Raw genomic sequence first — 26975 nt, 5'->3', positions numbered from 1 at the left:
GATCAGATGAAGCTTTGCTGGGCTGGGAGAGAGGAGAAAAACCAGCGGGAAGCCAAAGAGCTTAAAAACTGGAAGAGGTCTGAGCTATAGAATGTAAGTAATTTATTTTTTATAAAAGTGGGTCATATTGTACTTCTAGTGCATATTGTACTAATAGTATAGCATGAACATCTTTATAGGTCAATAAGTAACTCTTCTAAAAGAGGGTTCTTTATTGCTACATAGCATTCTACTATATGAGCAAGTTTAATGATTTAGAAAAATTCTGCACATTTCTCCTTCTATCTGGCAGGCACAATAAGTCTCAATTATTTTAGTTATTAAGTTTTGAGGCAAAAGAACATCTTCAACTTAAAAAAAAAACAGTTGTAGTCAAGTGCCTAGTGATCAGAGTTGGCAAAACCAAATCATCTTCTTCAGAAACCCCTCGAGGAAGTGGCTCATATTTAATTCTGGCTGGCCATGCTAGGGCACTTTTAGTGTGATTCAACTCCTTACACGCAGAGCTCTAGGAGTGGAGGACAGCAGGTACAGGGAGCCTCCCTAGTGCATGTCTTCAGTAATAGCAAAATGCAACTGCCTGCCTACCCCTAGCTCTGGTTCATGCAGCCCAAGACCAGGAGGCAGGGATGTGCCCGCCAGTTGCAGGCTGGTATTGGGCTCCCCTCAGCCTATAAAAGGAAAGTAGTAAATGGGGCTGCTTGAAAAGGCATTGGGGAAACTGCTGTGGGCTTCTGTAGTTGAAGGAAGGACTCCTAACATGGACAGAGATACCAGTGTCTAAAGAACCCCAACCCCACTGTGGTACCTGTAATACCCTCAGCAGCCCCCAAAGTCACATTTGTGAATGGAGGTCTCAGAGTTGACCAATTACCTTTTCCTGGGATGTCAGTGTTAATCATTCCCTATTTCTTTGGGGAGCCTTATATTTACCTTAAATCAAAGTTCTTCCAATTGAGATCTATGTTGGGATTTCCTTGCATGTGTGTATGAGAGAGAGAAAGAGAGAGAGAGAGAGGGAGAGGTGGGAAGCACAGTGTAGATTAAACAGCAGCACTTGGATCAAAGTAATTTGGTCAAAATAAATTTCTATTTGTTCTTGCTACTTTGTACATTTTATTCTAATAATCAAAGACACGATCTGTTCAACAATGACACAAGAAACTTTTTAAAAGATTGTTCCAGTGATAGAAACAAAAAACAAAATTTTGGTTTCTTTTTATAGGAGCATAAAATGCCATCCCCTGCTCAAGTGTTGAGATAATATTTACAATATAAAGTCTGATAATCAATTATAGGCACAAAAAATGTGACCATTACCATTATTTTATTGTTTAGTAGTGTTGCATTAAGGTCATAGTATCTTCATTAGTAATAAGAAAAAAATTAGAATCATATTCAGACTTTCTTGGTTAATTCATTTACTTTCATGTTTTCTATTGTGTGTGTGTGTGTATGACTTCTGAAGGACTATTTTAAAAGTTCCCCCTTTGCGAATGGCCTCAGGAGCAAAGAAAACTTCTATTTTAATGCTTTGTGCATTGGCGAGAGGAATGCATTTCACAAAACCTAACTACCATTCCAAACAGTGACAGGATAAAGTGGAGCTGAGTGAGAGAATGGCGAGGGGCAGAGTCCTGGGTTTGGGGAACAGAGGTTAACTGCTCATCTGCTTCGTTACAAAATAGTGGCAATGTGTTTTCCATGTGTTCAAGACCAGAATGTGTGATTGAAGTACATTTGTCTTACCTGGGTCAGAAAAATAACATCAACTTCAGAAACTAATATGTAATTACATGTAACTTATATGTATCAGAAAATAAAAATGATCCCACCATTAAGGGTTCTCAAAAGTAAGACAGCTCTTTTCCCTGCTTGTAAAGGAAGATGAGGACCAGCCAAAGGAACAGACTTCAAACCTCTGATCCTTCCCATCTAGCCCCCTAACCTTCCCCACACAGACCCAGTAGGCTGGCACAGTTGGCACTGGTCAGAGAGGCAGTTGAAATGAATCAAATATCTTTGTCCTGGATTCCTGGATACCTGTGCAATGCATTCCCAGAAGACTCCAGGCTTTCCCAGTGGGAGGACCCAGCCCTCTTCCTGTACTTTGCTCCAGGAGGAGGAAGGAGGAATCCAGGGACTGCTGGGAACGTGGTGTCTCGGTTCACAAAGGAGAAGCCCTGGGAGAGGTGCACATCCGTGGTCACGTTATTAAATATATCGCCCCTTGTGAGGGACAACGGTCTGGGGTTGAAGTGCAAATGTTGTTGATTCCAAGGGCACTCTGGTCTTCGCTAAGTATAGAACAAAGAGATATATCCACCCCCATTCTTAATCCTCCTCACTTAAAAAAGAACTGGAATACAATTAAAGGACACATGTCAGAAAATCTAATTTGGAGACTATGTGATGAAATTTTTTCCTTTATGAAAAGAAAATGTTCTGGTTTTTTTCCCATTATAAATGCTTTGGTCCCTGCCAAACCTCATCTTATCCCGAGTGTCTTAGAATGTCTCGGTATAACACGGCAGAGATAGAGCAGCGCAAACACTGGGTTATAATTTAATTCAACATATACTCACTGAGGACGATTGTACTAAGACTACAACCCTGAAATCCCTTTCCCTGCCACCAATAAAATAGTTTTGGATGCCAGGGATCTTACTTTTAAATTCTCCCATTAAATAAGACAATGTTTCCATTTGGAGTTTGCCACAGGCCTGCTGCGCTAGAAGTGGAAAGTGCGGTCAGTCTTTCTCATGATGGAGCAGATTCCCGTGGCCCCGTCCTGGCAGCCCCAGTTTGGGTATCTGGCTGGTGTTGGGACCACACAGAGGGCCAGCCTGGCTGCATTACTTCCCAAGGTCAGGTGGTCATAAAAGGCCTAGAGGGTGGGGGCTACCAGGGCCTGCAGTGAAGTAGGTAGTCAATAAATGTTAAATGTTGAGATAAACACCTTGAGGTCTGAAATCTCAAGATCTGAATAATCAATATTCACTTCACTGGCTAAAAAATAGACCCATCCCTTCACGTACAGGTTCAGAAAAGGGTGAGACCTGGAGTCTTCATGTAGTGGAAGAGGTTCTCTTTTTCAAACATGCCCATTTCAAATATACTGTTCTTTTTATTTAATGATTTCTATTTCTCCTTGCATTTTCTTAATAACGGGGATGGAAGGACTCCTCTTTGAACCTTAGATAGAAGGCTCCATCTGGCACCCCTGCTTTGCACACTCCCAGGCCATTCCTCCCACATCTGAACCTGTGTGGGCCCCAGACTCCCTTGGGCTACCACCACACCAGCTCATGTGCAAGGCACTGGTTCTTATTTCTCTACCTCTGGCACCCAAGGAGGGAATTATACTTTTTTCCTTCCAACTCATTTTTCTGAATGTTTATACTTGAGTGTTTCTATGCATGCGTTGGGGGTGGATACATATCTAGACCAGCTCAGGTTCTCCTTACTGCAGGAAGTTCCTTCTGTGTCCTTCACACTGTGGCAAAACACTCTATTAAGTTCAGAGACCTTGTAAGAGTGATGTCTGATCATTAAGGAATGAACTGCACAAAATTAACATAGCTTAAATAGACTGAGTTTATATTGATCATGTAAAATGTTTCTTCATTCTAGAATTCAAAAGCTATTGTTCTCATCACCCACTGGGTACTATTATTTACAGACATAGTTATATTTCTTAGAATCATTGAATTTCTATTGCTAGGAGGGAAACTCAGCTGCCTTCATGGCCGGGCAGGTAATACAGAGGAGCAACTCTGGCCAGGTGCAAGACCAGAGGGCGTGGTGCAGACTGTGGTATGAAGACCTCAAGCCTCACCTAGATTTCATTTTGAAGAACTACTGAGGTCCAAAACAAACCATACACAGGCTGAATTCAACCCAAAGCACACCCGCTTACCAGCGCTACTTAGTCTAATGTTTCTTATTGTGTAGCAGGAAACGAAATTTGGACTGAACGAGTAATTTTGCTCAATGTCACATAACTACTTAGTCAACACTAGCCTGGCCTTGGGTCTCTAATTCCAAGATTGGAGTCTTTTCCCTGTACCCCATGCTGGTTCTGGTACTTAAAACACCCTATTAAAATATAAAAGGACCCACTTACATGTTGCTTTGATTAAATTAAACATGTCCAAACTTCTTGGCCCCAATTTCCTTTAACAACAAATTCTGAACAGCATCAGAATATGGATGAATTGGTCAAAAGCAGGAGCAGACAGGCAGGCCAGGGCCTGTTTTAAGGAAAAGGCTAGAGGAGGGTTGTGTAAGTGTGCAGCTCAGGTTTCCTCACCTTAGCAGTGAACCTGAACAACCGCAGGAAGCCTTGTAAATCACTGAGTGAGTCGGAATCCCACACCTGTCTCACTGAGTGTTCCAGGAGCCCTGGCACCATCACCTTCTAGTCACAACGTGGCTGGGGGCCAGATTTTCACCTACAAAGCTCCCGGAGAATTTCTTTTGACCCACCTAACGATGCCTGGCTGGAATCACTTCGGACACATACGCCTCACTGGCTACACTGTGTGATCCCAGGAAGGGCCAAGGTTTGCTTTTGACCTCTCAGTGGTATTATGTCTTTCTTGAAGGAATTCAGTTATGCAGGAAAAGTACAGTGTGGTGTGGTGGCAAGAACTACACAGACACATTTGAATGCCCTCTCTACTGTTTCATTCATTTAGTGAACAAACAATTCCTGAGTGCCGACCAAGTGCCAGGCACTGCTCTAAGCCCCAAGGAGACAATGGTGAACAATGGTGAACAGAAAAGTCCCTGCCCTCGTGAAGTTTACATTTTAGTGGGAGGAGATTGGCAATAAATAAATACAACTGACCCTTGAACAGCACAGGTTTGAACTGCGTGGGTCCACTATACACAGATTGTTTTCAATCAATCCTCTCATATCCCCAGAGTTTCACATTCATGGATTCAACAAACTGTGAGCTGAAAACAGTGTTTTCGATCTATGGTTGGGAATCCACGGATGCAGAGGGCCGGCTGTATGTATAGTTCTATAGCATCTCGTACAGGGGACTTGTGCACCTGTGGGTTGTGTAATCAGCGGGGGTCCTGGAACCAATCCCCATAGATACCGAGGGACAACTATAGTTAAGTTTTGAGAGAGTTAAAAGTTCTATGTGGATTTTCACTGTGTGGGAGTTGGCAATCCTAGCCCCCATATTGTTCAAGGGACAACTTGAATTGTAAAGTGTAATTTAATAGTAATTAAATTATATAGTTTGTTAGAAGGTGAGGGGTGCCGGAGATAAAATTCAGTAGGCACAGAAAGTGGAGAGTACAATTTAAATGGTATGTTCAGGGAAGCATCACTAAGCATGTGACCTCTGAGCAAAGACCTGAAGTGGGTAAAGAAGTGAATTATAAAGATGTTTGGGGTTGGGGTTCTGTGCAAAGGCCCTGAGGTTGGAACATTCATGGAGGGTTCAAAGAACAACAAAGCCCATCTGGATGGAAGGGGATGGGATGAAAGTGGTAGAAGATAAGTTGATAGAGGCAATGAGGGGTGATCAGGCCATTGTAAGCATTTACTTTGAATGAAATGGGGTGCTGCTATGGGAGATACTTTGAAGAATTTCCTGTGCATTGCATGAGGACTCAGAGAAGAAGAATAGCCAAGAGTGATCCAAGGTTCTTGGCTTGAGCAACTGGGTGAATGGAGGTGCCATTATCTGAGATGGAAAGGTGCTGGGAGGGACTGGTCGCAAAGGAGGGGCAGACTGCGGTCATTTTTGGGTATGGTAAGTGAAGATGATGAATAAAGAGTTGCATATGAGTCTGAAGTACATGAGCAAAGCCTGAACTGAGAATATAAATTTGGGATCATATGAATGGTATTTAGAACGGCAATAATCGACAATACCACCAAAGAGTGATGGTAGACAGGGAACAGAAGGGGAGTGAGCCTGGGGACATGTCAATGTTCAAAGTGCAAGGTGCCGTGAAGGAGCTGGCTGGCTGCAGGGCCAACTGGCTCAGGACTTGGTCACTTATTGTCCCAACTGCTCCCAGTTAACTACCTCCCCCAACCCCTAGAATCACCCTCAGATGAAGGGGACTACTGCCCCCAAGGTGATCCCAGGGCCAGCCTGGGTTTAGTGACCAGTCAATTTTGGGGCTCAAAGCCCAGTTCAGAATAACTGTGATGGACCTTCCCAGCACCAGAGCACTCTTGGCATCACCTGAGGCCACCGGGACACTTGCTTCACTGCTCAGCTGTGCCCTGCACCTAGCCCCGTTGCCTTTACCCTGTTGCCTTTACCCCCTCGCAGCTGGTGTTTCTAGGAGCAAACCTGAGTACAAATCTCCACCTCAGTCAGTTGCCTGAGGAATCTGTCCTAAAACAGGGCCTTTGGGCACAGCACTTGCTTTTAGAGTTCCCACATTTGTAATACAGTGATCATTATACCTACCTGGCAGGATTGTAGTAGGGAGAAGAGACATTATATGTTAAATACCTAGAAAGATGCCTGGTTAATAGTAGGCACTCAACTCAGCAGTTACTCTTCCTGGAATCAGATTTTCACTATTCTACCTCCTCAAACCCTCAAAAAGGTTAGAAAAGGCGCCCTGCTAATTAGGAGGGCTATTTGCCCCCTCCCTGAACACCCCAGACTACATTCAGATGTTTCTTTACGTGCTCTAACAGCACCCTCCACTTCTCAGATCATAATTATAGACTTCACTGTTCCATATTATAACTGTACATTTAATTGTCTCCCACCCCTCATAACTATGTCTTGTTCATGGCTATATCTCTAGGGACTAACATTTTAGGTGCTCCATAAATATTTATTGAATTGAATTGAATCAAATTGAACTGAATTGAAGTGATACCTGCCTGAGCTTATGGACTGAGGTCTGGCTTAGTTTGGCTTTCACTGGGAATGACATACCAAGTGACCTTTATAAGGAATTTGGTCTTATCCTGTGAAGCCCCAAGAAGACTCTGCATCTCCCAATCCATTCATCTGTCCATTACCTCAAAAATTATTCATAGGGCCCCACTCTGGGCCAGGCATTAGAATAATGACCAAGATCTCATGGTCAAGGCAATAAGACAATGAATAATAAATAAACAAAATAATGAAACAACTATAAAATCTCTTGTTAAAAAAAAAAGACAGGGAGAGGGGGCAGAGGGACTTCACTTAGCAGAGTGATCAGAGACTTCTCTGAGGAGAGGGCATTTAAGATGAGACCTAAGAAGATGAGTAGAAGCCAATTGTGGGAAAGTAGGGATATTTCAAACCAAGAAGGTTCTGAAAAGGGGGAAAGAGGTTGATGTATTGAGGAAAGGTAAGAAAACCAGTGCAAAGGGAGCCAAGTGAGGCAGGGAGAGGGATGCGGGCAGTTCGCACAGAGCCTTAGGCGTTCTGTGCAGAGCAGCACAGTCTGAGCACCATCCTTTATCCCATCTCAGAGAATGGATTGTAGGGCAGGAAGGGTGTTTGCAAGAGGTGGTGGCAGTGGAAAGGGAGAAAATTAGGTCTCTTCCAGACATACTTTGAAGGGAGCCATGCTAAGACTTACTGAAGTTGGGCGGTGGGGGAATCAAGGAAGAGAGAATCAAGAGTGGCCCCCAGATTGGGGCTTTGTCCACGGAGTGAGCAGTGATGCCAGTGACAGGAATGAGGAAGACTGCGGGAAGAGGGCAGGATTTTAGGAGAGAACCCAGAGTTCCCTTTAGAAACACTGAGTTTGGGAAACTCAAGAGCCTGCCACGGGACAGCCAGCGGCGGTCCTTGCCCATACTCTGTTGGGATCTCCTGAAGTTCTGGGGACCCCAGGACAGCCTGGGGTGGAAAGGACCTGTGGTGCTGGGGGCAAGTAACCAGGGAGACAGAGAACAGAGCACAAAGCAGCACTTTGTCTCTGGCAAAGATCAACACTCAATGTTCTTGGAAACCAAAGCACATGAGCTTGAATGTCTGCAGCTCATAACCAGAAGGAGAGGTGTTCCCCAATTAGGAAAACAGCTCTTGGTGAGCTTTCAGCATGCTGCCCTTGATCCCATGAAGAAGAGCCCCTTCATCCCAATGCCACTGGAATGGAAACCAGATCTGAAAGCAAGCACAGGCCTGCCAGCTGGGTGCCGTTCAGACATCTGCAGGCAATCAGGGGCCTCCTCATGCCTTTGGTCCTGCTCACGGCTGGCTTCATGCTAAGAAAAGCAAATTTCTTTTGTGACCACTGGTGTGTTAATTCCACAAAGTGTGCTTTGGGACTCCCTGGGCTTCTGGGGGTCTAGGATGGCTGAGGAGGGTGGCCAGGAGCCTTCCTTGATCCTTAGCCCAAGCCCAGAGGGAGATGAGAGCACTGAGTCCACAGGCTACTTTTTTTCAGACAGGTCAAAACTCAAGTCCTGATGGGCTTATGGTGAGGGCCCCAGAAATCCTGTCACTGGACAGCCCAGGTCACACAGTTCCTGTCCCTCAGCCTGGGGCCTCTCTTAGCTGCTGTGATTTGGCATCTTCCCAGTCCAGTCCAACAGTGCACTCTATCCATCAGGGACATATGACATCTTCTATTTACTCTCACTGTTCGGTGCCAGTGAGGTTGTTCAAAACACTACCCAATACCACCACCTCCCTCTGTGCTAGTGCTGTTCTCATCAGTCCTGGAGAGACTCAATGCATAGGATTTGATGCATTGTACAAATGGACAAAAACGGAACTCTGACTGCAACCTGCAGCCACCTGCCAGGGAAGCCAGCCTGCCATGTGTTAGGCTTGTAGGAAGCCAGATTGCCATCTGATTTGGACACTGGCCTGCAGTGTCCGCGGCATTATGGATGGGATGAGACAAATTCACACGAACTACAGAAATCGTGTGGAGGAAATGGGATGACACAGCCGCTTTCTCAGTCAAAGAGAGGGCCAGCCCCATCCCTTGCCTGGACAGGCTTTTATTGAATTTAATTTGCATAGGAATACAGAGCATATACTAAAGCTCATCAGTCATTGTCAGGCAGTAATGATCAAACAATAGATAACACTCAAAGAACCATGAGGGCTTATTTAGAGTCCGGGTCAGATAGCTAAAGGGCCATAAAACTTTGGGGAACAAACTCATTTCATGCTTGGACCCTTATCATTGAGGGTATTAGCAAAGTAGGTTTCATAGGATTTTATGCATTCTTTCTGAGGCCTGATTGCCCTAGGGAACCCGCCCTCTCCAGCACAGGGCTGTACCCACCTCCAGCATTATTTCAGGCTTAAGTCAGGGAGGGGAAGTAAGGCAGCCAAGAAATTAGTAGACTCCTTGCAGACAGAATGAGGACTGAGGCTATGTCAAAGCCAAGGGGCAAGGGTCCATTACCCCCTTTTTCCGTAGCCTCCCAAGTCCTTCCCTTAGGGCCCCTTCACGACCATGCCTGTCTTAGATCATCCCTTCTTTGAGGAATCTTACCTGTCATTGGCTAACTGGTCATCTGCCTGGGGCCAAGCAGGGTGAGGTGAAAGGGGGCAGAGGTGGTGTCCCTGCCAGGGAAGATAAGCTTTGTCTCCTAAGTGGCTATGGTCACTAGGTCTTTTTACTCAGCCTTAGCCACAAGGGGTTACAATTTCTGAAACCGGGCAGGACAGTTCCCAACAGATATCTCTGGTGACAATCCAGGGAGCTAAGTAAAACTTCTCTAACAACCAGTCCAAAATAGCCAGGACTTGTTTCATAACTTCCAGCTTCCCCAATTTTTGACCCTGCTTTCTACTGAGGACCCACCAGAGAAAGCCAAATATGTACCCCAAGCCATCACATTGGAGCCCCGCTGCTTGTCCACCTGCCTCCAGCTTCCCCCTGCCACCAGCCTCCAATCAGGGTATACCTGGAGCCGTTGCTCTTCTCCACTGTAAAATGTTCCTATCCCTCTGCCAAAACACAAGTGACAGTGGCTGACTCCCTTGCTATAGCTACCTCTGAACAAATAGTCTTTGCTTTTGTCATTTGGTCTTTGTTACTTCCACAGCCATTTATTGACTTTTCCATTATGGATTTCCAAAAATAATTTAATAGTGTCATTGGGTAACCATGTTGAGTCCCAGTGTAATTACTGGGGTACAAATTAAACTGCTGTAACAAAGAAACAGGCAATATAACAAACGTTTATTTCTCTCCCACACACCTGCCGACAGCAGAGGGTGGTCAAGGGTAGGTAGGCAACTCTGCTCCTGAGGCCAGAGACACAGATTCCCTTTTCCTTGCTGCTATACTTTCATGGGGTGGGCAGGAACAAGCTGGCTCAGCCCCACCCCGCCTGTGTTTGGATTACAGGAAGGCGGAAAACCTTCCCTTTCAAGGATGTGGACAGGAAGTGGTATGCAACACAGTTACAACTGGCCAGAACTTAGGCAGCAGGCCACACCTAGCTGTCAAGGAGGCTGGGAAACATAGTCTCTACAGGTGACTTCACCTATAGAATGGGAGAAAGTGGATGGGGGAGGACAACTGATGTAACATACCCATGCTATGTTGGGTACTAAGGGATACAAAATACCAATACACATAGCTTTTGTGCTCAAAGGCAAACCAATGATTCACCTGTAGGGTAAAGACTTGATCTTCCATAGCCATGCATTCTAGACCTCACACACTCTGGTTCTTGCATCTTTCCGAAAAGGTCCCTTTTCCTGAGCCATGCCACTTGACCATAGGAATGGTTTTCAAAGTCAAATTACTTCCTTTAAACATTTATTCCATGAAATGGTTTGGAGCTTTGAAATCGTGCCCCTGAGAGCTGGTGGGTAAGAGGCTGAAGGGGATGGAGAGGGTGGCACAGCCCCCACTGCTGGCAGAGCATTTCCCCACCATTGCACTTACTGCACTGTGTTGTCCTTAACGCTCTATTTGTCTGCTCTGTTACCCAATTGTGAATTCAGTCAGGGACCAAGTCTATCTTCTCCATCACTACATTCCCAGCTCCTAGCCAGGCCCAAGCATATAGAACTTGTGTTGGACAAGCACCCTTCTGTCTAGGGTCTCTTCATCTGATGAAAGCTCCACCCCACCCCACCCCACCATGGAATGTAGACTGCTCTTGCCTGGCCCTACCATTCACCTGGGGGCCACTCCTGCGAGTCCAGACAAGCACATTGGAGGAATAACAGGCCTTTAAGCTCATATCATCATTGTGATGGTTAATATTATGTGCCAATTGGACTGAGCTAAGGGAGGCCAGATAGCTGGTAAACATTCCTGGGAGTGTCTGCAAGGGTGTTTCTGGGGGAGATTAGCATTTGAATGGGTAGACTGAGTAGAGAAGATCGCCCTAAACAAAATAAGTGGGCACCATCCAATGCAGCAGATTTTCAACCCTTTTCATCTCATGGCACACTTAACCTAATTACTAAAATTCTCTGGCATGCCAAAAATATATATTTTTTGCCAATCTGGCAAAAAAAACCCCAAAACTAGGTATAATTTTGACTCATTCACACCCGAGAGCTATGGTTGTGTTGGCTGTTCAGTGTCGTGGCTCACTGGTTGAATATTGCTGATCCAATGAATCAAGGGCCTGAGCAGAATGTAAAGATGGAGGAAAGGTGAACTTGCTGTACTTGAGCTGGGACATCTATCTCCTCCTGCCCTTGGTCATCAGTGCTCCTGGTTCTCAGGCTTTTGGACTCAGACTGACTTATACCATGGGCTTTCCTGGTTCCTCAGCTTGCTGACTGCAGATCATGGGACTTCTCAGCCTCCATAATTGCATGAACCAATTCCTATAATAAGTCTCTATCTATATCTCTATCTATATCTCTATATCTCTTTATGTCTATATCTAAATATATCTCCTATTGGTTCTATTTCTCTGGAGAACTCTGATGATTACAATCATAATCTGCTTGAGCTAACACAAATAGCACAGCCTCAGAGAAGCTGCTGAGTGCTCATGCATAAGTTAAAGAACTGGGAAGACTTTCTCCTTGTAGAAATGGGGCAGTTCTAGGGCCCATGTGATCTGGCCACTGGCATGTGGCTGATCTGCTAGTCTGTCCCCTGGAATAGATCATTTATTTTGACCTTACACAGTAAAATCCTTCTCCATACACCCTGGCCATGGAGTAGCAGCCTTTCTGGGGATAGAACAGGTTCTGCTTTCTTCCCACCACCACAGAGTCTCAGACCAGGCCATCTCAGGCATAGGGGTGCCCTGAGCAGTTTGAAATCTCCTCAAACCACTGAGAGATTTATTCAGCATCTGTTTAAAGAAGAGGCTGAATTAGAGCTCCATGTGGTAGAAGAGTTAATATGGCAGCTGCCTAGTAGAAGCATTCTGTCTCTCTTCTATTGGTCTAAGCAATTCAGCTCTGACCCTAACTTGCATCCTCTGCTCAGGCAGAAAAACAAAACAAAACAAACAAAAAACTCTGTATGACTTTTACTCAAACAAGCCCCATAGCAGTCTCAACACTTATCCTTCAGCATCTCATGAAATGACTCCTTCAATTTTCTTCCTGGAAAGAGTTCTGGTAAATACATTTTTTTCCATCTTGTTCCATTTAGCATTCCTTAAAATTGCTGCCCTGCCCCCTAACCCAGATTTCATCTTCAACAGCTCAGTATCCACTGCTGCTGCTGGCCTGCCGGGCAGCACAGGTCTCTCCCACCAGCACCAGCACCAGGCCTGCTCAGGCTTCACTGACTCACCCACTCCCAGCCCCTAAGGCCTGCATGTGCATTGACCTTACCTCAGGTCATATGCTACCTTGGGATACTGATAGGAAAACTGCATCAACAAGTCCCCTGCGCTTCATGTCTCCTGGCCTCCAAAGAGGCACATTGAGGTTTTAAAGACAAACTAGGCTTGAGTGGAAGTGACTGCCAATTACAATCTATTAATTCAAGGTTGCTAGTAAAAGACCTGAACTATTTTCATTTTTAAACAAAGTGAACATTTGATGTTAATTCTGACCTATAAAACAGGAGAGAGAGAGGGAGGGAAGGAGGGGGGGAGAGAGGGAGAGAGAGAGAGAGAAGAGAGAGAGAAAAAAAGAAGAAAGAAAGAAAGGAAGGAAGGAAGGAAGGAAGGAAGGAAGGAAGGAAGGAAGGAAGGAAGAAAGAAAGAAAGAAAGAAAGAAAGAAAGAAAGAAAGAAAGAAAGAAAGAAAGAAAGAAAGAAAGAAAGAAAGAAAGAAAGAAAGAAAGAGAAAGAAAGAGAAAGAAAGAAAGAAAGAAAGAAAGAAAGAAAGAAAGAAAGAAAGAAAGAAAGAAAGAAAGAAAGAGAAAGAAAGAAAGAAAGAAAGAAAGAAAGAAAGAAAGAAAGAAAGAAAGAAAGAAAGAAAGAAAGAAGGAAAGAAAGAAAGAAAGAAACAAACGAGATGCTTTTTCCTGTGATTTCAACCCCAGGAGTTGTGTTAAACTGAGCCCTCAGAAGTGGAGGGGCGGGAGGACATTTTCTGATTCAAATTGGACTCCAAACTATTCTCCAGTTGCCAAACCCAGGTGCACTCTTTGCTTTCCATGTGCACACCAAATTCACAGATTTCCTCCAGCCAGACCTTTGAGCAGCTTTCCCCACTCAGCCTCAGTAATTTGGGGTGGAAATTATTTAGTAGTTTCTTTACATTTAAATAATTACAGTGTGAGCATTTCAGCATGAGAGAGTCCCAATCTATTCCAATTATCTCGCCATTAGCATTTTCGGCTTCCCCCATCCGCTAATGAGAACGGAGCTATGGGTTGCGGTAATCCTTTCAGAAGCGAAATTATTTTGTGCATGTATGCAGTAACCATCAGGGATTAGGGCTACACTGCACTGACTTAGCACAAGCATAAAGATGATGAATAGACATTGCATGCTTTGCAACTGCAGAAAATAATTTTGGCTTATCCTTTCCAAACAAGTTTTACATTCTTTTTAATATCTCAATTTTAAAAGCAAAGACCAAGATGGTGGAGGATTTTTCTAAAATAACATATTTAGTATAAGTAACCACTCTGTGAATCATTGTGCCAGTAGGAGCAGGAAGAAGCAGGAGATGGATAAGACAAAACCAGGGAGTAGGTGGGAGGGAAAGGGGAATGTGTGGGCTATTTTTAGAGTTTCAGGGAAGCACCGGTGGGATGCATCTCAAACCACCCGGCTTATTCATCGCAGTGAGTAGAGTTTTCAGCATTTCCCCTTCCCCATTCCCCTCACCTCACCCATCACCACAGAGTTCAGATTTCCTTTGGGTTGGAGGGTACTGTGTCTTCTGGCTCTTACAGGAGCCCATGAAACAATATACCTTTCAACACCAGGCCTGCAGGGATATGCACCTAGGAAAGAGAAAAAGCAGGAGTAGTGACTCATCAAGATGACATTTTCACAAGTGTAAAGTGAAGTGAGAAAAATAAGGATGATTATATATATATATAATGATGTACATAATTATATATAAAATTATAATTATATGGTATAACAGTACTAATTCATTTGGGAGGAAATATTCATTATACTGAGATTATGCTTTTATCACTTATTTGGGGGTCAAAAAGTCTTATTTTGAAAAGGTATGACAGAAGATGACAGGTTTTGGTTTGGTTTTTGGTTAATCTGTCATTTGGCAAATTTAAAGGTTGACTACCCTATGTAGATCTTCCCCCTGCCCCTTACTTCTTTTTAATAAAAGTTTACTAATTTGGGAAATGAGAGTTCTGAGAAACCACTGGCCTGAAGTTCCATATTTCACAGGGTGCCAGCACCCACAGGCCCTCTCAGCTTGCTTGGAGGTCATGCCCCCCTGCCTTCCAGCTCAGTCCATGGAGTTCAAGGTCATGTGTGGGGAATGGGGTCTTGACCTCTTTGCTTCTCTCATTCCATGTGGACCTCTTCTCGTGGGTCCTCTCTGACTCTTCCAGGGTCTCTTCCCAAGCCAAGACAGCATTACAAAGTCAGGGAGGTCCCCTCGGGTAAGTGCATGTTCTAGGCTCCAGGCATCCTGCTTCAGGACTAATGTGATATGTAGCCTGGGTTAGGAATCCCTGACCCTGGGGCCTGGCGAAGTGAGCTTATTGGGAGAGCTGTTCTCTGCCCCTTCCTCGGTAGCCCCTCCCTCCCCGTTGCTCCTGATAGCTGCCTTCCCCAGTCTGTGTCCACTCTGCTCACAGACAGACTGGGTGGGGTTGGCCTCCCCTCCAGCGAGTCATTGTGGGACAGCTGGGAGAGTATCCATGGCTGCTCTGAGGCTGAACAGGGCTTTCTCAATCAATAATCATGCTCTTAAGAGACCCTTTATCAATCCAAAATGTACATTAAGTTTTCACCACATTACTCATTCATCAGAAGGCCGTGTGATCTTTATCATTCTTTTATTAATGGACAATCATTAGGCATTCTTTGAAACTGGAGTTTACAAAAAGACAAACTGAGCTCTCGGGAGGTGAGCAGATGTCAACCACAAAGCCACAGCTGACCACTTCTGCTGCACACAGCATCAGAGAAAAGTGGGGATTTTGCATTTTCTCTTTCTTGAGCAGTGATGGTGAGGTAAGGTGTATAAGGGGATTGCTATTATATCTGATCTTCTTGGCAGGCCACCTAAACTGTTTTAAAAGTTAACCAGATAATTAATTGCCCAAGGAATATATCACAGTCACCTATGCAGATATAAATTTTGTCCTATGAATCAGTTATCTGTTGCCATAACAATATTGCATAAAAACAACCACAAAACCTCAGTGGGCATACAACAATAGTTTTTATGTAGCTCAGAATCTGTAGGTAGGTGATTTAGGCTGTGCTTAGATGGACAGTTCTGGTCCCAGCTGAGCTCACTCACATGGTTCTGCCACAGCTTAGCTGGCTGTTGGCTGATCCAGGATGGTTTTGACTGATGCCACTCACCTCTGCTACCCTAGGTCATCCTAGGCTAGTTTAGGGCTGTTCTCGTACTGACTGCAGCCGAGCAAAGGGGTGAGTGGAAAGGCACAAACACTTTTTCAAGCCTCAGCTGACCTGGCATTAGCCAACATTCCATTAGCTGAAGTGAGCCACATAAGTTGGCCCAGAATCGAAGGGAGGGGTGCTGCAAAGTTACCTGGCAAAGAATGTGGGTACAGGGAGGGGTGAAGGATTGGGACTATTAAAGCAGTCGATCTATCACACTATGCTTTTTAGGTTTCAGATAAGGTAGAACCTGTTGGAGAAAGAAGAGAAGGGAAGGAGGATGTCTTAAAAACAACACTTTTTCTTCCTTTTACTTCCCTACCACACACCTGTGATTCCTCGGCAGACCACACGAGAGGATGAGTTTGTTTGCACATAATTAGTAATAAATATCAACAAACACCTCTCAGGAACCCCTCAAGATAGGGAGAGGTGATGCAGCCTAGTGTTGCTGTTTACGTGAAAGGAAGGTGTACTTCTCATACCCACACATTAAAATCTGTGAAGTGTTTACAGCCAAGTGCATCCGATTCAAGCAGCACATCTGCTGCCAGTCTTCCGCAGCTGTGTTGTAGCAGCACTTCCATGCCACCCTCAGTAGCCGTCTGCCTTGAGCGCCTGGAGGCTTAGTGACAGCATTTGTGAATGAAGATGTTAGCTACTCCAGTGGTAGAGGGAACAGCACAGGGGACCCAGGGCCTAGTGGAGAGTGGATGACTTATGCAATGGGTGACTTGGGTTTGCTGTCTGGTTCTGTTGCTTCCTGGTTCAGGGTCTTGGGACTCTTTGATTTCAAGTAAGGGGAGCCAAGCTCAAGCAAGGTAAAGATATGGGGGTGTCTTGGATCCCAGAATAGGACTGCAGCTTTGTCTCAGGAAGGAAGCTTGTCAGGAGCAAACAGGAAAGAGCAGGCTCGCTTTCACTTTTCCTCGTTGCCCTTCTCTGGACCTGATTCACCAGCTCTGGCCCACAGGGCGGGCAGGAGACGGCTGCCTCAGGGCTCATTCGTAAGTCCAACCAAGTGTGTTCTGAGGGAGGAAGAAACTTTCCCCTTAGGTTCTTTCAGCTGGACTGATAATTAAATTGACAGGAAACAGATTAACAAGAGAAAATAATCAAATTTAACACATGTACACATGGAGCCCCCTAGAGACTCCACATCCATGAGAGTTTCAAGGACAGAAAGGGCAAGTGAGGCACCGATGGCACTCTGAAACCTTGGGGCTCCGGGGGCAGGCGGGTCACTGTAAGATGATAAGAAGAGCAGATGTTCAGTAATCAGAAGTTTGCCCTGCCTCACAGATAGGTCCTAAAACCTCGTTCTGCTGACAGTCCTTGTTATAGGCAAGGCTCCAAACTGACATTCTTTAAGGGAGACATAAACGTTTCTCATGAACCTGCAGGGCATTGATTGCCTTCAGCTCAAAATAATTCACATGCCACAGTAGCATATTTCTTTTAATCTTCACCCAAGGACGTTTATTGTTTGAGAGAGAGAGGAAGGGAGAGGTAGAGAGGGAGGGAGGGAGGCAGGGAGGGGGCAGGGAGAGAGAGAGAGAGAAACATCCATCAGTTGCCTCCTGTACACGCCCTGACAGGAGGATCAAACAGGCGACCTTTCGGTGCAACAGGACAATGCTCCACCTACTGAGCCATCCAGCCAGGGCCCAAGTGGCATAATTTGAGGAGACCTGTTCTGAACCCCTGCAGAGTATTGTGACTATCAGTCCAAATTCAGTTTCTTGGGAAAGAACATCTGATTGGCTTAGCCTGGGCTGGGTTTCCACTCCTGCTCTGGAAAGCAGTGACATGGGGCAAAGAGGGCTGGGCCCAAACAAGTTTCTGTGGAAGGTAGATTGACTGTTAGCAGGGCAGAGGCCCCAGGGCTGCAGGGACACCGGGCAAGTCAGCCTCCCAGAGCCTGTGTCCTCATCTGACCCATAAAATGGAGAAGTTAGACTCCACCTCTCTAGACTGCTGTGAAAATTGAATAATTTCAGTCTATTCCTAAAAAGGAAACACTTTTTCATGGACTATAGAACTCTTCAAAATATTAACTTAGTGTCTCTTGTAATGATATAACAATGTCCTTTTATTCATATCCTGTGAAACTAAGGGAAGTACAAGAATGCACAGGTCTGAGATCAGGCAGGACCACCCAAAGCGCCAGTTGCTGTTTCTAGAGTCTAGGCATTGCCTCCCAAAAGTGACCATCCCAAAGCTGCAGAAAATATTTTTAAATGATTTTTTGTAATTTAGAATAGCATATTCTAAGAATAAGCATTCAAACAATATAGAATGTGTTCAACCACAAGTAAAATATCACCCACGATCCATTCCTCTGCCACCCCGAGAAGTCCCCACAGCAACATTACTGCAGTGAGGCGTGTAGGGTGGCTCTGTGCGTGGCTTTCATGCGTGTGCACGTGCACGCACACACGCTGACTCGGGGTTGCTGTTCCGTCCTACAAAATAGAGTCGTGTAATTCGTATTCTTCCGAATGTGCTTTTCTGTGAACCCTTCCTGGGAACACGCAGGTCGAGTGTTGGGAAGCACAGCTTAGTATTGCTAGGCATGGCTGAACCCCAAATACCTGTTGTGAGATAGAAGCAGCGTCTGTCTAGACAGTACCAGAGAACACTGACATCAAAAAACAAAGTTTTTTCTGTTTCTAAATCTTTTTATCTCTTTTCTCAGAACATTCCAAAAGCCTTTAGGAAAGAGCGAAGTGATAGGAAATCGTAATAGAGGCAAAGGCAAAAATAAACGTAGTCCTTCCCCTGGTAGGTATCTGAGCCACAAGATGTTTGGACCACTGCGGTGCTGGTGGCTCCATTAGAGCCCAAGGCTCAGCGAGTTCATACTGAAGATATAAGTGGCTTCAACTTTGTCTTCAGATGTGAGAGCCCAGAATAGTATATGAGGTCTGTCCAGATAGTATCTAGCCATGTGATAAGAAAAATAGAGGCATTTATTGAAGAAGATACAAGGTACAAGAAACATTGCACATAGGACAAAGACAACTTGGGACCTCACACAGTTCTCCCAGAGTCTCTTCCACTGTTCAAAGCTCTCTGCAAAATCCTTTGTTGGAATCGCCATCAGCTGCCCCATCTTTTCCTGTGTCTCATCAATGGTCTGAAATCTCTTCCCTTTCAAAGGTGATTTTAGTTTGGGAAAAGCCTGAAATTACGGGGCACCAAATCAGGGCTGTACGGAGGGCTGAGTCACTTGGGTATTTTGATGCTTTGCCAAAAAAACTCTGCATGAGACATGATGCATGAGTGGGCACATTGTCATAATGAAGCTGCCAATCACCAGCTGCCCAAAGCTACGGCCATTTTCATCATATTGCATGTCTCAACCAATGAAGAACATTGAGGTAGTACTCCTTATTAATTTTGTGGCCTGGAGGAGTGTACTCAAGATGGACAACACCTTCTCAATCAAAAAACACTGTTAAGATGATGACTTTGAAGTGTTTTTGCCACACACTTATTTGTGCTGCACTCATTGCATCATCCCTGAAAGCCTTCTGAATCATCCAAATAATTTCCAGGGAGGAATGTTCAAGCTTAATGCAAAATTTGATGCGGGTTTGTTGCTCTACTCACTCAGTCATTTTGAATGCCATGGCCACACAGTACACATGCTTACTCAATGTCTACTGCCCCCACTGACTGGTATGGTGAAGTCATCATTGTTTATGCATGCACATTCCAGTCCACTCTCCTTGGCTGCCTGGTTACATCAATGTTGTGCAAATCATTCTCGTTATATTAACAATAGCTGTACTTTTTCCAGACAGACCTCTTAAGATATTTAAGGACACAGTTCAAATGCCTAGCCTGGAGGTTTCCACACATGTGATATCTTTATTCCACACATGCCCCCGCAGATCCACCCTAAATTCATACTCTGAATCATACAGGCTTTTAAAAAACACAGTTTTACAGTTATGGCAGGATGGAGTTCCTCTGTGTCTGACATGCCACCCTGGAAGCAAAGCACTTTCTGACGTTCCTTCTGGCGCCTTGTCCTTACCAAACCAAGATGGCAAAAGAGGTCCTTGGTAAGGCAGAGAAAAGTGAGGTGAATCTGTTGACATTCTACCCACCAGAGTTATGCTAAAAGAAAAGACGTACCCTCATCCGTCCATTCATTCACCCATTTAGTGAGTGTCTGCCATGTGCCAAACACTACTCTTGGCACCCAGGATTCCGTATGCCAACTCATGAGGTTACATTCTGTAGAGGGTATACAGGCAAGAACTAAATAAATAAGATAGAATATTAGCAATGATGAATGTTATGAATAGAATAAATTAGGAAAAGGGGTAGAGAATACCAAGATTGGGGGGTTTCCTATTTTCAATAGAGTATCCATTTCCTAGGGCAACGGTAATGAAGTCCAGCACACAGGGTGGCTTAAAACAGACTGAAGGCAGAGAAAGTGGTAGCAGAGACCAGTAATAAAGAAAATGTTTGTTTGCCTTTGGCTGTTTTGCTTGGAGATGCCTGCCCTCAATATTCTGCCCCACTGAGGGGAAAAAATTGCAAACAATTGGGATGAGCCCTGACAGCTGGGATCCTGGGTGAAAGAGAAAATGGCCACAAACAGAAGTAAGGTAAAAGTGACCAGAGATGGGGGTCTCAGGGGTTTCTCCAAGGGGGATTTAACACCAATTCATTGAGACAAGTAAGAGGGATGTGTGGCTAGAATGTCAGCTTCCCAAGGGCAGAGGTTTTTTGTCTCGCTGTGTCTCGAACTTATAGCCAAGTATGTGACACATAGGAGGCATTTAAAAAACACGTGTTGACTGACTGAAAAAGGGAATGAATAAACGCATGCATGAATGGAAAGTGAAGAGCTTTTTCTTTTTCCCCTTCTATTTTTTTTCTCTATTTCCAGGACTCCTTGTGTGCTTGGTTGACAAATAGTAAGATTTATTTTTCTGGAATGGACAGCTAAAGATAACTAAGACATTACAAAGACAAATGTCTACAACCATAAATAATTCCAAACTCCAGCCAAAGACCTACTTCTTTTCAACAAGAGTTGATTTTTCATAATTCCGTGGCGAGGAAATTGGTGCCGGTCACTGGAGTTGGTTTCAGTACATTTAAGGGACGTGTGCTCGGAGGCTGATGAGCCCAACCGTGCCCCCACGTCTGCACTGCACGTGCATGCTGAGATTAGTAAGGTGGAGCAGGCATAAGAAAGTTGAAAAAATAAAGACAAAATATATAATGCAAATCCACAAACATATTGAGCCAATAGAAACTAACACACAGAAAAAAGATTAATAAATGTGGCTCTATTTAAAACATAACTTATGTACAAAGACACCATTCACAAAGTTAAAAAACAAGACAAAGACTGAGGGGAGATTTTTTTCAATGCACATAGATGACAAAGGAGTATTATCTAGAACGTGTAAAGAGCTCATATAAACTCTCCCTCCCCCCCAAAAAATGAAAAATGTGAATAGGCAATTTACATAAGAGAAAATAAAAATAAGCTTAAGAAACTTTGCTCAATTTCACTACAATCAGGGGAAAATTTAAACAATAATGTACCATATACAGCCCTGACCAGTGTGGCTCAGTTGGTTGGGTGTCCTTCTGCAAAGCGAAAGGTCACCAGTTTGATTCCCGGTCCGGGCACATGCTGGGTCGCACATCCAGTCCCTTGTTGGGGTGTGTTCCAGAGACAACCAAGAGATGTTTCTCTCACACATCAATGTTTCTCTCCTTCTCTTCCTCCCTCCCTCCCTTCCTTTCCCTCTAAAAATAAATAAATAATTTAAATAATAATTTACCAAATACGAGGTCTGTCCAGAAAGTATCCATCCATATACTATGAAAAATAGAGACATTTATTGAAGAAGATATGAGATACAAGAAACATTGTGCATAGAACAATGATGCCTCAGACCTCTTCAAAGTAGGCACCTTGGGACCTCACACGGTTCTCCCAATCACCATCAGCTGCCCTATTGTATTTTCCTGAATCTCTTTGATGGTCTGAAATCTCTTCCCTTTCAAAGGTGATTTTCATTTTACAAAAAGCCAGAAATCGCAGGGTACCAAATCTTGGCTATAGGGGGATTAAATCATCTGGGTGATTTGATGTTTCATCAAAAAACTCTGCACAAGACATGATACATGAGCAGGTGTGTTGTCGTGATAAAGCTGCCAAGCACCAGTTGCCCATAGCTGCAGCCTTCTGAATCACCTGAATAGTTTCTGCAGAAACATATTCAAGCTTAATGCAAAAGTTGATGTGCATTTCTTGCTCTACTCACTCAGTCATTTTGAATGTGATGGCCACATAGTGCACATGCTCACTCAGTGGCATCTATCGCCCCCACTGACTAGTGCAGTGAAGTTGTCATTGTTCACACACGCACATTTTAGTCCACTCTCCTTGGCTGCCAGGTTACATTGATGTCACACAAACCATTCTCATTATATTAATAATGGCTGGTCTTTTTCCAGGCAGACCTCGTACTTACTTAGCAGAGTTAACCTAGGGGAACTATTGGCAGTGTAGAGCTCTTGCTCTCAGTGAGGCAAGCTATTACACATTCTGGGTGTCCATAACATTTACCTAAACTTCTGGCTTCCTTCCACTTCTCTCCTCTGAATCAAGTTTGAAGCCCCACCTATTTCATTCTCTCTCTTCATCCCGAGTGATCCTAGGCATCCTTGGGTATTAGGTCAAATTGAAGTGTCTGTAGACCAAGTTGGATCACATGTTGGACAAAGGAGTATATGAGGATTATCAGTTAAGGATAGAGCAGATCTACTCATACCTGATGAAAAGAACTTGCAAATGGAGCCTTTCCCCCAAAATCACATACCATGGCAGCTTCACATTTTGTTTCTGATGAGTAGGGGTGGTCAAGGGTGGATGCACCAGAACTCTTCACTCAGTCTAACCCTTGCCCCACTTCCTTCCTAGCTACACTTGGAGTCACCACCCCCTCCATGCTCTCCCCTTTCCAATATTCCCCTATTCATGCCCTCACTGGAGTCTGTTTTAAGGAATGAGTAGCCATGGGCTGTCTATCTCCCCTCGGAAACAGAGTTTGGAGGGACTAGGTTATGATCTGCCCTGCCTCACGACCTTGTAACTGTAGCCTTGGGGCAAATGACATGTGGTGATTGAAATGACCCTCTCCATGTCCCCAGCCATGCCTAGCACCAGAACCTGAATTTCTTTCAGTCTTGGGTTCCAAGCTCCTTTGGAGACCTATAAAGGCTCTTCCCTTCACTATGAATAACTCCTGATCTCATGTTTGTCCTCACATGAACTTGGATTCCATTTCTCAATATGTCATAGGCTCCAATTTTAGTTACTTTTTATTTTTTTTCCCAAAATTTGAAAACATTTCTGGGGGATCCTCCCCCAGAGTCCTCTGCAAACATGAGCTCCTTGGCCTCCTTTCCCCACCCAGCCTGTCCTGAGCTGTCAGATGCATGGACTTCATGGAAACTTTTGGGACTTACCTCTAATCCTCTGATCTCAGAAGAAGAGGAATCCAGCAAGCAATTTCACAATGCTGTGGGAGAGGCTGCAGGCATTGATTAAAGAAAAGTGCCCTTGAGAAAGATCTGGAAGAGCCCGCAGAACCCCACAAGCTGTGACTATTCCTCCTGTAGCCCCTCTACTGGCTCCTACCCACCACCCTTCTTTAACACACTGGAGAGAGGGAAGGGTCTATGGCCCCATATGTCTGAGGATCCACCCATAACCCATGCCCCACAGCATGCTATAGATTATTGAATTTTAGAGTTCCATAGAAATCTTCAACTTGAAAAGTACTTTTGGCCAGTCAACATCCATTGTACCTTCCTGGGTTACAACACCTCAATTTTCTTTAGGGAACTCCCTGTTCCCTGCAGCATGTGCTTAGAAGAAGTGTTGGTCAGTACACCATTTTCTACTTTCTGCAAGGGTGGGCATGTGATCCAGGCAAGGCCAATTAGACTGTGGCTATTAATGACTGAAATGAGGATAGAGGAGGCTATCAAAGTGCGTGCATTCAAGAGGCACCCCACCACCAGCATCGGACACCACTGATGAAAACCTGCCAACTGGACCCGGAAGCTGTCCTGGTTCCCGTCTTCTTTCAAACCTGCTCCTTGGTCTTTCCTTCAACTCTGTGAGCTACTAATTAGATATAATAGATTTCTTTCTTTTTTTCTTTTGTTTAAGTTTGCTAAAGTCAATTTTTGTTGCCTGCACCCAAAGCATCTTGACAAAGAATTTATCTGATTTCACCCTTCACTTCATGAGGAACCTGAAGGCCAGAATGGGTCTTGCCTGAAGTCACCCAGCAGAAGGGAACAGATCTACGCAAGCACTCAGGTGCCCTCAGCCTCTGCCCAGGCTCTTCTTCCTCATCAGACTGCTGTGAGTGGGTGCTGGACACAGGAGCTCCGCCCCTCTGGCAGGGATGCTGGCCTCCACAGCTTCAGAAACTTGTCTTCCCCCTTCTCAGGTGCTGAAAGCAAAGAAGGATCTTCAGTGTCTCTGCTGGACTCCATCATCTTCCTGTTGCCTCTGGGCCTAAGGTACTGAGCACCTACAAGGAAATTAGCTCTGTAGCACCCTCTGAGAGGGTTACAACACAGGGGAAATTCTGTCTCAGCCCCAGAGACATGGGTCCAACTTTCAGCCCTCAACCTCCGCCCGAGGTGCTGTTGCGGAAGGCCAGTTGCCATGATGGCTGACACCCCCGGGGAATGCTACAAAGAAATAAAACATTACAGACACATTACATCCACTAGGATTTCTTCTTGACCCCCTTCTCTTTTGTACCCCTCCCCTGGAGGTAACTACTTTCCTGAATTTTGTACTTATATATTTTACATGCTTTTATCCTATATATGATCAAAACATTGAACTTGAACCTTGAAAAGGCCTTATGCTTCAACAAATAAATAAAATGTAGGTGTTTGTAACTGTGGTGTAACAAGTTTCAGCATGACAATACATTGACACCCCCAGACTAAAAGGGTGTATTAAAGGCAGTGGGCCCACAATTAAGGGGTCTCTTGCCCAGAGGTTTCTTTACTCCACGAGGGCTGGTGAGACCGCAGAGCTTCAGGCACCTGTCCTTGAGGGCCTGGGGAAGAGACACCCCTCTCAGCTCCACTCAGCCTTGATTTCTTCACACAGCCTTGGTAGTAAACTAATAGGTGGGGACATCTCACTCTCTCTCTCCATCCACCAGCCTGGACCGGTCTTTGTAGACTTGTCTAGCTCCTTATGTAGGCTTCATCTACAACAGCAGATTAAGTTTGCATTTTCAAATTTTATATAAATTATGTGCTATTGTTGAATGTATCATTCTGCAAATTGCTGGGGGGTGGTTCTCCAGCAGTTTGTGTTTTGAAGGTTTATAACCATGTTAAATCCCAAAAAACATATTCAACTATATGCACACAACATAAGCTGTATTTTTTTTCCCTGGTGAAAAATTACCCAGTTTTAAAATTCCGACAGTGCTGCAGTGAACATGCTTGTAAACTGTCTCTTTGTTAATATGTGTGAGCGTTTCTGGCTTTATGCTTTATGACAACCTGATGGGTGTGTAAAATGGTATCTCCTGTGGTTACAATTGTAGTTTTTTCTTACAAGAAGGAGTCAAACCACTGAGGCAGCCATTGGAAAACTTGTTTTGCAAGGGGCCAGATAGTAACTATTTTAGACCATTCACCCTCTGTCCCAGTACTTGGCCCTTCCCTAGTAGCACAGGAAGCAGCCACTTTCATTCATAAGCTAATGGTCGTGTTCTAAGTAAGCATTCCTTATAAAAATAGCTGCATCTAGCTAGCAGGCTGTAGTGTTCTGACCCTTGTTCAAGAGACAATCTCTGAAAAACACAAACCAGTAGAAAAGCATATATAAGATAATGTACAAGTGGCCAATCAATATACAAAGAGTTCAGGCTTCCAAGCCACCAGCTTGTGATCAGATTCCCTCCTTGACACAGCCTCAGAAAGCCTTCAGGTTCCCTCCGATGGCAGGAGGCTGGCATGAGACCAGTGGTAAGAACATCCTGAGGCAGCTCTGCCCACCCAGAATGAGGGGCGTACCTTGTCTGTTCCTCGCCCCCACTGAAGCTATCCAGGACCCTCCTCGGCACCCCCAGATGCATGTAAAACGTGTGCCTCCTGCCGCGAGGCAACAACTGCATCTGGTAGAATCACTGATAGGAGACAGAAAATTTCCAGACCATCCTTCCTGAAGGTTAAATTCTCTCTTTGTGCAAGGAGAATTGGACAATGGGATGGCAGGACAGAGGCAAAGACATTTCCAGAGGCCTTCCTGCTTGGTCAGCTGTAATGGTTCTTTTGAACACTGCTGATACCATACATTTTAAATGGCTCAAGCTTAAAGAGAGTTTACCATTAGAAAAACATCCCCCTGCCCCGAAATATGACCAGTGGGGAAACTAATAGCTGCAGAGTTTGCAAAACATTCCATCTTCCCTGGATTGAGTCTGCAACCTGGGAAAATACTAGGAACAGATGGTTCGCAATCAGGGTTAACAAGCAGCCCCAAGAGGAACTGAATTTCTTTCTTTTTTTTTTTTCTGTTCAAGTTTCTTTCTTTTTAGATTTTAAAGATTTTATGTATTTTTAGAGAGAGGAGAGGGGAGGGAAAAAGAGAGGGAGAGAAACATCAATGTGTGAGAGAAACATTGGTCGGCTGCCTTTCGCACGCCCTTGCGCCAGGAGCCTGGCTGGCAACCCCAGCATGTGCCCTGACTACGAATCCAACCCGGAAACCTTTGGTTTGCGAAGGACACCCAACCCATGGAGCCACACCAGTCAGGGCGAGGAACTGAATTTCTGCCTGCAACTCATTAATGTAGGAGGCCTAGGCCCTGCAGCCTGGGCAGCTGGAAGGACCCTGATTATGTTGGTGCTAAAGGCAGGAAAGGACCCCAAGGAACAGGGCTTTAAAATGCAGGCCTAGCTCACCAGCTAAGACAATGCTAGTTCTTCTCTAACCCGTGCAGGATGCTTTGAAGCCTCCGTTATCTCCAGTGTCAGCT

The sequence above is a fragment of the Desmodus rotundus genome, chromosome 1 (assembly GCF_022682495.2).
Source record: "Desmodus rotundus isolate HL8 chromosome 1, HLdesRot8A.1, whole genome shotgun sequence".
Lineage (NCBI taxonomy): Eukaryota > Metazoa > Chordata > Mammalia > Chiroptera > Phyllostomidae > Desmodus > Desmodus rotundus.
The sequence above is the reverse complement of the archived record's forward strand: the minus strand, read 5'-3'. Positions refer to the sequence as shown.